At 37.8% G+C, this 12,859-nt stretch overlaps 1 protein-coding gene across 1 annotated transcript in view; it reads right to left on the minus strand.

The window, feature by feature from the left end:
* Positions 1 to 12,859, minus strand: part of LOC150088307 (sonic hedgehog protein-like) — a 155,067-nt gene that overhangs the window by 46,709 nt on the left and 95,499 nt on the right. The window lies entirely within an intron of this gene.

Consider the following 12,859-nt stretch of genomic DNA (forward strand, 5'->3'; position numbering starts at 1 on the left):
TCTGATGCTGATAATCTACTGCTCTTTATTTATATTATGCTGATGACCTAAATTACAAGCAGAACCTCATAGTGAAGAGAAGTCTGCTGATTGACAAGGAAGAGAAAATTCATCATCCAGCATTTTATTCCTTTGTAATAAGCTTAAATAAGCATTAATGAAAATTTGTAAATAAAATTTTAAATAAACTTTGATTGATTATAATCGAACACTTCTATTTTGTTAACCAGTCATACTGATAATTAAGTATATATAAGTATGCGCATCATCCTCGTAGCCATAGAGGGATGAAATTGTTCGATACCCCCTGCAATTGCACCCCATGGTTTGAGAACCTTTGCCTTAGGTATTCATAACTGTGTAATTGGCGCCTCCGTGGGCAGGAGGGGTTCGAGCCCATGACCACCTAATACGGAGAATGCGGAAAGGTGAGGGAATGACCACCGCATATCCCCGGAGCAATATGGCCTTAGTTGCTAATGCTCCTAAAAACTAAATAACAACAACAACAACCTGTGGTATTTCGGAGATACGATTTTCCGTAGGTTGTAGTATACTTCTGTTTTTCGGCGAGGTATACACACCAAAGTAATTTACTGTGAGTTGGCTTTGCATTAGTAACATCCCCATGTGTAGAAATGGACCGGTCTGTGACGCTGATAAAGGCACAAAGTCGAAAAAACGGCTAATATAAGATTTGTAGTTCGCACATGCAGCGATCGGTGTTTTAGTGTCCCTGCGGAAGGATGGGCTGGTGTCGAGATCTTTCCTACTTCGAACGTGGAATGATTGTGAGGGGGATCAAATTACAGGTGCCAGTATCTCGACAACAGCCAACATTGTTCAGTTCTCCTGTTCTGTGGTATAACTAGTCTACCGTAACTGGCTCAACAGCGATCGAACAACCAGTCAAAGGTCAGACGTGGGCAGTCACGTGTGGTCGACGCCCGTGGTGAGGAGTCAGTGTCTTTTCTCAACACCAGTGGCGCAGTCAAGCGCCCAGTACAACGTAGAAATAGCAAGACCAATCATGAACTACGCGCCCGACATTAGCTCGTATAGGCTATGGCAGTCGATGGCTGTCACGGGTACCCATGCTCACTGCGAGACACAAGAAACTGCACCCAGCATGGCCACGTCAACAACAATGCTGGTCCACTGACATGTGGAAATCTGTCGCCTGGTCTAATGAATTCGTTTCCAACTCTGTCATGCTGATGGTGGTATTCGCATTTGAAGAAAGCAACATTAGGCCATTCTCTGTTGATATTCGCCAGGCTGGAGGTGGTGGTGTTTTGGTTTTGGGGACAGTTTTTGTAGCATGCCATTGGTTCTCTAATCACGGTTAATCAACTGTCACTGGCAATGCCTACTTTTCTGTCGTCGACGACTAAGTCACCTCTTCATGATGGCATTGTATCCAGACAACTCGGGCGTCTATCAGCAAGGAAGCGCATCATACCACAAGTCCTGGCAGGTTGTTAATTGGTTTCAGGAACATAACCATGAATTCTCCGTTTTCCTATAGCTGCTCAACTCATCCGATCTTAACCCAATTGAGCTTGTTTGGGGCATACTGAAAAGAACATTTGATGCTACGACCATCCACTTGGCGATATGCGGGCATTACTGTGCAATGCACAGTAATATGCATAAGTAAGACTATATGCAACTGGGCATAATATTTTTAAGAGTTATAATTATATATATAATATCGGTGTAAAAACATCATAGACAACTCTTAAAGGAAAACTACGATAGTAGTGTAAAGAGCATCATTTCAACTATATCTCATATTGTGCTCATCCTTCACAACGAGTTACCATGTTGCACTACCTCGAATAAGTAATGCTTCACTAATAGAGACGACTATTGTTACATATTCTCGGTGGGCACCACCACCCAGCCGGCACCGTTTCAAGGTTTGTTGGCCTTTCATCATATGACCTTCCACAATATGAGAGATGGCCTTTTGGCATCTCTCATTTTGTGAGATTATCTTCACAACTGGGTTATCATGTTTTCAATACCAAGGTGCCTGCCCACCCACCGATGAAAGGCCAACAAGCCTTGAACCGGTGCCGTCTGAATGGCGGTGCCCACCGAGAATAAATAACAATAGTCTTCTATATTAGTGAAGCTTTACTTATTGGAGACAGTGCAATGCATGGTAACTCGTTGTGAAGGATGAGCATAATATGAGATGCAGTTGAAATGATGTCCTTTACATTACTATCGTAGTTTTTCCTTTAAGAGTTGTCAATGATGTTTTTACACCGATATTATATACAGTAATGTGTGCAGTAACGTCTGCACAATAATTTAAACTTATGGCACTGGTGGTTTTCGCAGATAATACGTGTACGGATAATTTCTGTACAAGTATATGATCAGGGCCCGATTTACATGTTGTGTCGGCTGAAAAACTTACTCCCTCCCAATTGAAATGGACTTTGTATAACATGGTATTTCCCCAAGTACAGTATAGCATCAATACCCACATAACAAAAACAGAAATGTTAAACAAAAAAGTTACATCATTTCTGAATCGACGATGACCAACATACTGTATAATATAACATATACGAGCATGTTATTTGCACCATCAATGTTAATCAAGTGTATATACTTAATATCTTCCATTAACCAATCACAATCATATCGCCAGTGATATCCCTAATGAATAGGGGATAGCTCTGGCTGTTTCCGGGGTTTCTCCTGTAATCCGTTCATGAATTTGCGCTTTCTTTGACGAAATCATAAATTTATCGACGGAAAAATGCACAGTAGATAATGAATGTAATACACATATTTTAGTACAGTAAACGAGAGGAGTACAGTATACTATAAAAAAAATACAATGCATACATTAATAACAGGATTCACTTCCTTGGGATTCCCTGTTTCGGTTTGGATTCTCTGAAGTGCTGTGCTCGATCGTTTCCATTATTTGTGAAGAGCGACTGTTTTAAGATGTATTTTAGCTCGGGGGCCAACCGATATCGCTTTTATTAGAAACAGAAATTACTATTTTGGCTAAAATAAAGGTACAAAGATTGCAAGAGCATGAAATGAAACCATCTTTAGTATGTAGAGAGCCATTTTTGTGTCCTCTGTTTCAAGTACTCCTCAGGGTAAGTAATTCGCTAGTTCGAGATATTTGGTCAGTTCGACAAAGTTAGGTGAGATAACACATTTCTATTCACCTCGAAACTTTTTATTATTTGGAAGGAATGAAGAAAGGAAGGATTAGGCTTTTGAAATTACAAAGGGATGACATTGGGGTCATGGTCAGATTCAAAACGAGTTCAGGTGCGTAATCAACGCTACAGGAACCAGATGAAGTTGGTTAACCCCTTTATTGGGTCTTCGTTTATGACCTCCCAAAATCGCTGGATGAAATATTGACATTAATAACTCGAGGTGGCTTTGGTGATTTAGGCAGTAAGTTAAATTTCCAGAGAGGAGAGTAGACGTGTTGAGCTTATTAATTAATCAGGTAGTAGTGTCTTTTGAGATCTGAAGTAGCCGAGTAGTCAAACACTGAATGCGCGTTTGAGTTGACTGTTAAATATTGTGAATGATTGTACTGATTTATTAAAATAATTAGTTATTAACTCCTCATGTGGTTGTACCAGGGTATAAACAGAACATTATAATCAATCATCAGATGCCCAGATAATTACTGAGAATTTGGTTTTGGTGGTTGGTATATTGCTCGAAGATCAAATATCCTGCCCTTTACAATCAATGCTTTGCAAAGACTGAAGTCGCTGTAAACTGCGTGGACATTTAGACCTCGTTTAGTGATATTTGAGTACTTATGACAGCAAACTGCCTGACTTGAGTAGTAGGAAAAATCTTTGCGATCGGTTACATCTAGATAAAAATGGTTTTCTCAAGGGAACACAGCGTTGTTTTGTAAAGGGAAAACCTTGTTTAACTAACGAGATAAATATTATGTGGGTGTCACTTACGAGTTGGATGCAGGAAATAACTTCAGTATTGTTTATTTGGACTTTAGCAAAGCATTTCATTGGCCTCACAGAAGAGATTGCTGTATCAGCTGGAACACATTGGGATCCCAGCCAAAATTCTTAGATTAATGGCCCTCGCGGTAGCACAGTGATTATTATCATAGTCAAATATCATTCTGTCCTTCTACACCACGTAAAAAAGATCTGGATTCGAATCTCTCAATGACTCGAGGAACATAAAATCATTTCGGCATTAAAATCTTGAACTCAACATCCTAACTTCGCTGATTGTTATTCATTATGTACGAGTTTCAGTGTGGCCGAGTTAGTCAGTCTTGAAGGAGGGTTGCACGCTATTTTTTCTCCCAGAATTTCGATTTTTTGTTAAATCCAGCAAAGCAATCAAACTTACGGTAGAATGCATGCAATTTACAAATCAAATTTTATTTATAAATAAAATTTGAACCCTCACAGCCTCAAAGTGTAATAAAATAATAGGTACGTTTACACTGGCCGAAGTTCTCAATGTAAATATATGCGTTACGACACTGACATTATTTTTTTAAAATGTGAATGAGAACAAAGCTTAACGAATGCTTTGATATTAGTCTAATATCAAGATATAAGCTAATATCAAGGAATGATATTAGCCTACGTATACATGTAGGCTAAATATCACTTGATTTACTATACTTTTTAAGTGTCGTATGCCTTTGAAAGGAAAATGTGTTATTGTGTTTTATTTTGCGAGGCAATGATTTTTTAAAGGCTACTGGAGAATTAACATGCAATTCTTGGCAGTATATTTCTGAATTATTCTTATCTGTGCTTCATCTTGTAGTCAGGGGCTGCCGAAAATCGGATTGCCCCTTCTTTTCTGTCTAAATTCTAAAAAAAAACAAAGAAACAGAAAAAAAAAAAAATTGTTCTTCATAAGTAGCAATACGAGGATAAGTCATTTTTTTTTTTTTTCTTAACCAAGGGATATAGAAACCAGAAATTGGGAACATCGGTAATTCCTTCAATACATAACTCATACCAGGGTTTCACAGTCTTGAGAAGATATAATTGTTTTTTACGAGGCAGATTTTAGCTCTGTGACGAAAAGGGAAATAAGTACTACAGGTGTAGGAACTGTGGGCCGGAGCTTGGTCGTTATGAAAGTCTAATATCAAGATATAAGCTAATATCCTTTGTTCAACATGCCAGGTCATTTTCCTTTAATTTTCCGGAGTAAACATTTTAGAAGGTAACTAGATATTGTCCAATGATGCTATAGCTGGGAAGGTATGGAATGAAAACTAATCCTCCTCCAGTCCTAAAAGCGAGAACGTCACCATTTCCGCAGATTTTTCACTCATTTTCTTCTTTCAGGATAATGAAGAATTAATACATCCACTGTTTTCATGCCTGTTTGCTTTTAGTACCAAAGTGGTGTAGCGTTTATATGTTCATAGTGATTGAAAGAACAAAAAAGACATTTTTTTTTTCAAAGTCATTTCAAAGACATTTTCTCTTTCAAATGGCGAGTACTTGTGACAAGCAGTCCTTCATCTACTCAGAACTTTTTAAAGGAGTGTCAGTAGTTGAGGAATGACCATGTTGACAGTTTAGAATAATCACGGATCATACCACACGGAAATAACTGACTGATATCTACTTTACCAACAACCTCCTCAGTGATAACACACGTCGATTTCAAAAATGCACTGTTCAAGTTTTCTTCAAATTTTCTATATGTAAGACGCTGAGGAAGGACCACTTCGTATATACTCACGTGGCCAGATTTCAACTGTTTTCACCAATGCCTAACAATGTCGTGTGATGGACATTCCATATCACAAACAGCTCTTCAGAGATGAATTGAACCAACATCTCTCCGTGAATAATAATCGGCTGTTTTCGTTTGAAGAAACAGGAACAGGATCGTTGCACTTTACTCCAGTTTCTACACCTTGACATCTTGTGATCATTAATGACCTGTAACGCAATAAAGGGACATATTAATCGAATACACTGCACCTTATGTAAAAACATACAATATTTAGATCATGTAGAAGTAAAAATTTCAGCTTTCGACATCCACTATAAGTAGGTCGGGGGGTGGGGAAACTTTTGACTTATCCCTCGTACATGGGTTTTACACAACTATGTCCTTTACTTTCTCAAGTTGTGGTGTGACATTCACACTTATAGGTGTATATGCGATGTTAGAAATATTGTTACATCCCGAGAGAATCGATGAAATTGTCAGAAATTTTGCACATCAGTGCATCATGATGATATATGCAAATGACCGCCACACGGTGTAAATATGAACGAAATTAAGATGGATACAGAGCCACTATAGTGGTGAGTGTAATGTGTGTTATTATTAGTTTCAAAAGAGCAACACCGATTATTGGTGAGTGAGTTTGTCGGAAAGGCTAATAAGCTGATTAAATAGCATTATACCCAATTTAATCAATTTTAATAGAGCCATATGGACAGATTCTGTGACCTAACAAATTGAACGCGATCCAAGAACACTTGGTCGATATTGGCTCTAATGGATAAGAGAACTGATTTCCAGATTCTGGAGCACCCAGGAAAATATATGTGCTTGAAAAACAGATAACTGGTCCCCGACTGCAGTTTACAGACTTGCTTCTTTAAGATTACAGATTTTTAAAATTTATCTCTTAAACATCTGGAATTGCATTCCGTTGCGAATTGCGTCGATTTACCCTTATCACATCTCGTTGTGTACAACAGCTTCAGTGTTGCAAAGATCTATATAGCCAACTGGAATGAAGAATGGACGATCGCTTGCCTTGGTGATGAATTCTGTTTGGGGAGCGATGGCAGAAGGATCTGTGTGTGGCGACGTCCTGGTGAGAGAGATGCTCTGGCTTGTATTCAACAAACGAATACAAATCAAGCCCCAGAAATTATGATATCAGGTGCTGTCTTATGATATTTATTCACCACCAGTTTTTAATTTTTCTGTTTGTGTAAATTAATCTTGTAGTTTAAATTAATCTCTTTGTTCAAATTAACCTCTACGATATGTTAAGTCGAAACTGTATTTATACCTGTGCTTCTTTCTTTCTCCGATAGTTACACAACACTTTATTTTAATAGGACAATTATTCGCTTACACCACTAATATTACGAAACAGTTCCTTTGAAACGTATGTATTTTTCTTTCACCTGCATAGTCCCCACTTTTATCTCCTATTGAGCATGACGCAATGGAAACTTAGAACCATGCCTCACCTAACCAAAAGCATGGAATGAGAGGATATTCTTGAAGAAGATATTGCCTTTTAGACTCAATAACAAGATGCATCACCGCTCGAATTATACTTCAGACTGATGTACGCTGTTTTTCCTCATTACGTAATTGAATTAAATGTAAATCAATTTTTATTTTATTGATAACAAGACACGATACAGGTAACTAATAATAGTGTATGTGAGAATGTAGCAATAAATAATAGAGCTGTGGTACCCTCCATAAAGTATCCGGACACACATATGTCTCTTTCCCATTTACGTTACTGACACTCGCTTTAAATAGCTTCTCGGTCGTTTCTCCCCGACCCCCATTTTGGCCTCTACGACATACTCAACATTCTTGAGTATCCACCAACGAACGATGGACTGTAGAACAGTGTACATTCATGTCCATGAACTATTTTCGAAGGGCATCGGCGGTATTCCATCTAAAATAAAACACTCTAAAACCTCCCTGACTATGATACCCGAATACGGTACTGGCGGTAAGGCAGGAGAAAATATCCTGTTGAAACAGTCTATAAACTACACCAGAGAACTGTCACATCTTAAGGAGCATGAAATTTCCCAAAATATTAAGGTAGGTCTCGGTGTTCATTGTTTTCCGCAAAACAACTTGGGATATAGTAAGTGAAAAGTCCTACACCATAACCCCACCTTCTCTAAACTTCGTTGTTGGCACAGTGCACTCCGTTTTCCAGGCATCATCCGCACTCGCCTGTCTGATCGGAATAGCGAGGTTTGTTACTCGAATGAACGATATATATGGACCAATTACGATGTTTGCACCATGCAAGGTGAAACCTCTGATTAGTGTTGTTTGGTTTATATGCTGACACTCTCCTATGAAAACCGAGACTGAAGAGCTCCCTACGTAGCTTATTGGTATTTACCCAATCCTCCATTGATGCCTTAACCTTATGGTTGATGCTTTTCAGGGATGTCTAATGACATTGTTGTACCACGCTTTCGAGTACCTTCTGATCACGTGAACTTCCGTGGTCTTCCTGTGCATTGGTGGACAGTGGCAGTGCCGCCGCGCTTCCATTTCATGATAATGTCATCGTTGGAGCATTGGCTGTCAGCAGTTGACCGAATCGACAAGTTAGCAAAGTAGCCAGAAACAACTAAACAACATAGAAAAACACATACTGTACAAACATAGCATTACACTCATTTCCAGCAATTTAACAGAGTTATGCACCATTACAAGATAGCACGGTGAATTTCAATTAAGTTCAGGAGCCACCCAACATGTCCACAAGCTGGCAATGTGATATTCGACAGTAATACAAACACCCGATTATAATTCAACAATCGAAATAATCCAGATCAGCTTTACGTACCATGACGAGAACAAATAATTTGTTTGGCTCATACGTCTCTCACTTTTACGCTAGTCCGAATCACTTGCTAATCCTGGAAGGTCAAATGGACAATGAAAACGGATGTCCGTATACTTTATGGAAGGAAGTATATTTGAACAACTAAATCCAGTAGTAAGATCTAGTAAGATCTTTTAATCATTAAAAGGTTCCATATGCAGTAAAATTATATGAACAATAATAACTATTTAAGTATATTTACCGAAAGAAGAAGCAAAAAAAAAAAAAAAAAGGAAGAGGGACAAAAAAAGAAAAAAATATCGTATAGATTCTGTTTATTTTGTAGTTATATCGAGGTGCCATCTTGTAGATGGAGTTCATCAGCGACTGACAGGTGTCAAAAAAAGCAATGAGTGAGTCATTTGCTGATTCTGTTTAGTAGACTAAACTTCGTAATATTCATGCTAAGCGATCTCAGTCAAGTCGAAACAACTTCAAGTTCCCGATTTGTTTAGGAGGTGATGGGGATTGATTTTGCTGGATGCCAGTTGCTTTCTCAGTTGCAGTGATTATTTGGCAAGAAAAGTGATATTAGCGATAATTCTCTTCGTTTTTTTTTTTTTTTTTTTTTGTTAGTTGTTGGCGCATCAGTGGCCATAATGCACCTCCCAAAGTTTTTGCATTTACTCTAATCCAAGCTCGAGGCCGGATTCGAACCCGCTACCTTTGGGTTGTTAGGCAGGCACTTTACCCGGCTAGCCCGGTCGGCTAGTTCTCTTCGTGTTTAGAGGTGATAAATCAAGGTGATCGCATAGTAATTGAGGATATAATGAGTGATAGAATAGAGGGTTATCGAATGAGATAGCGGACAAATGCAGTATTTTTGGACTGCTTGATAAGAAAACGTTTGATTATGAAAGTTCCAGATAGATGAGATAAATTCAACAATTGACGGTACTATGGTTTTTAAAATAACAGCATACCTGCTGTTTTTAAATTGTATCTGTAGTGTTCCTGATGATAAATCCCAGTGTTCTACATGTTTTTCTTTGATTTTTACAACATGGGTATCAAATTTGACATTGCCTGAGTATTGTAGCCCATGGGCGCTCACTTGGTCGAATTTTTCTGTAACTGCTCTATCAATTGTATATTAATTTCCTGATTTTTTAGTTGCAAGGATTTCAGTGTATGTTTAAGGAACTAAGACATCTGTATTTTACCTGTAATTGCCGGTGTTCTTCGGTCCAGCTGTGGTTTGTTGGATGAAAATCGAGTTTCGGAGAGAAAAACCATGCACCCCTCTCCTTAGACCGACTAACTTATCCGCTGTGTGAAAAAGTCCATAATTTTTTTTTTTCGTCATTGACGCGATTCTACTTTGCTAACTTGCCACGGGTTGTGGTAGGACGGTGATTATATCCGCTGTACCACTGCGAGGACAGTGAGGACCTGAAGGATGAACAGAAGGATTTACTTCACATTTCGATAAGCCATTGTGTGATAACTACATGGAGAATTTTTCGAGGGTGCACTGTAGCTGTTGAGAGTCAATTATATCCTTGACAGCTGAATAGATTTTGAAGTCATCTGTATACAGAGCAGCTTGAATATCTGGGGTGTTGAAGAAAGAGATCATTAATGAATGCGCTGAAATGCAGAGGGCCATGTAGCGAACCGTGAGGCACTCAGTCCAACTCCTCTCAATCGTACAGATCATGCCGATTTCACTTGAATGATAAGAATGTGGGAACATTGACTTATAAAGCTCAGTGGCTACGAGAGAAATGGGTCACAAATACTTTTGTTTCTCTCTTTTTAGTTTTCTTTTAATTAGTTCTTGGGGTACTTTATCAAACGCCTTAAATGTTTATGTAACATCATCTACTTGAAGATCAAAGAGATTTCAGATGTTTTATGCTGGAGAAAGGTGGAAAATTAGTGATAGAAGTTTTGCATTAAAAAAAAAAAACACTGCTTTTGATGGAAGAAAGGTTTGAAAGATTTGGAAAGTTCATTATGTATTACCGTGTTAAAGAGGTTAGCAAGGCTGTTTTGTACAGTGATACGATACACTTACACTTTTTTTTTTTTTTTTTTTTTTGTGAATACCAGAAGTGTGCTAACTTGATTGAAATGCTTCGGGATTAAATAGTCAGAGTTTGAGAGAAAGTTGAAAATACGACGCATAACTGGTTTAAGGGTAATCGGTATGTTTATTCCTTTTTTTTTTTTAAAATAATGTTGGTATATCGTCAGGACCTTAAGTGTGGTTATTTTGATATTGTTCAGTGCTGAATTTAAGTTACCATCTATGAACAAGAGGTTGTTGAAGTTCGAATCCTCCAAAAATATTTTGCTAACACTAGACCTATTTGGAATTCATTAAGTAACAGAATTCTATCCAAATTATGGAACTATCTCGTACTAATAGATTTATCCTTATACAGTGTTTATTGAAACTTTAGAAAGTTTTATCTCTCTGTCTTTTTGAGCTATTAGGCTCAAAATAATAAGCAATAAATTGCTTATTTATTGCACGCCTTTAGTATTAATTCTTTTACTTCTTTTCAGAGCTCACTGAATATCTTACAGAATTGGCTCTTATTTGATTGTTTATATTTATTCCTATAGAAGTCCTTTGAATTTATCATCTGTATTAACTCACTGTTATACCACTGCGTAGTTAGAGCGTGACATCAGGGTAGATTGAGGGATCATCTACTCAAGTACTGTCACTATGTAGTCTAAAGGAAGTTATACCAATATGGAAGTTATGAGGTAGCTAATACTGCTTTAGCCCTTTCAAAATTATGAAAATTAGGACATCTTATTTATACTGTTCAGTAAGTACAACTGTCTTAATGCTCAGCAGAACAAGTTCGCGATTACCGTGGCATTCCACAACTCTTGAACAAGTGGAATCCCGGTTATAGAAATGAAAGTGGGGCCGAAAGTATTTCGGATAATGTATTTTAATGCGGTCTATATACATAAAAACAGAAGTCGGAAAATTTTAATTAGAGAAAATTGCAGTATATTCCATTTATTATATACACATTACGTGCTGTACATGCTAATACAGGTTTAAAATAATTGCCGGTGTTTCGCTGCTTGAAACTTATCGGTCTTGTCCTTTTTTTCTTTAAAGCTGCAAGTTTTTGAACTTTTATTTTCTTTCGCCAAAATGCCAGTTCATGCTTTGCCTCTAGTTTTGTGTATTTGCTATTAGTATTGGTAATGGCAAATGATGCAAGGAAGCAAACTTATCTAATTTTTCCTTCAGTTTATTCAAACTACCCACTTCCACAACACCAGGTGGTAGTTTGTTCCTACAATCAGTTACTCTCTGGCTGAAAGCAAATTTTGCACTTCTGTCCTGCAGCCGTCTTTTTTCAATTTATGTCCACTTCTGTGTGTTGTCCGAGAAAGAGTATGGGTACCATCAGCATTTAATTCACTCAATCCTTTAAAATTCTTAAACACTTCAGTTAAATCACCTGTCATGTGCCTATTTCCCAAGCGTTGCAATATGCAGAACTGAAGTCTTTCTTAGTAAGTGTACCCTTTACTGTCCTTGACTAATCAGGTTGCTCTTCTCTGCACTCGTTCCAACATCTCCACATCTTTCTTAAAACGAGACTTCCAGATACGTGTGCAGCACTCAAGGTGTGGCCTAAATTATACAATGGGACAACCATATAGTTGTCCCATTGTATAATTTAGGAGATGGTTGTCCCCTTATACAATAGGAAAACCATCTCCTTATCCCTGCTAGCAAAATTCTTCCACATTATTGATAAAGCCCTGTGAGCTGTCCTATCAGCTGTCTGCGTTGATAGGATAGCTCACGTGGTATAATATGTCTAATTATACCCGCCAGAAAACTTCATGTCAGAATATACAATTACCCCTAGATCTTTTTCATTCTCTACTACCTTGAGTATATCACCTAATTGGTATGTTATTCTGAGATTACTGCTGCCAATATACAGTACCTTGCATTTATCAATGTTAAACTTGAATTGCCGCTTCTTAGTCTATCTGCCTATTTTTCTAGATCTTGTTGCAACTTTGATTGCTGTCATTAACCCACCCTGCATAACTTTTCATCATCTACAAACTTAGACAATAAAGTTGATACGCCTTCATTAATATCGTTAATAAATAATGAACACAATAAGGCGCCTAGCACTGAACCCTGAGGATTCAGTGCTGGATCCCTTACTTTTTTCAATAATTATTAACTCCCCTAAAATATTAGTTCAAGAAGAGTAA

This window comes from Mastigoproctus giganteus, chromosome 3 (assembly GCF_048544385.1).
Source record: "Mastigoproctus giganteus isolate SK-2022 chromosome 3, ASM4854438v1, whole genome shotgun sequence".
NCBI classification, from domain to species: Eukaryota; Metazoa; Arthropoda; class Arachnida; order Uropygi; family Thelyphonidae; genus Mastigoproctus; species Mastigoproctus giganteus.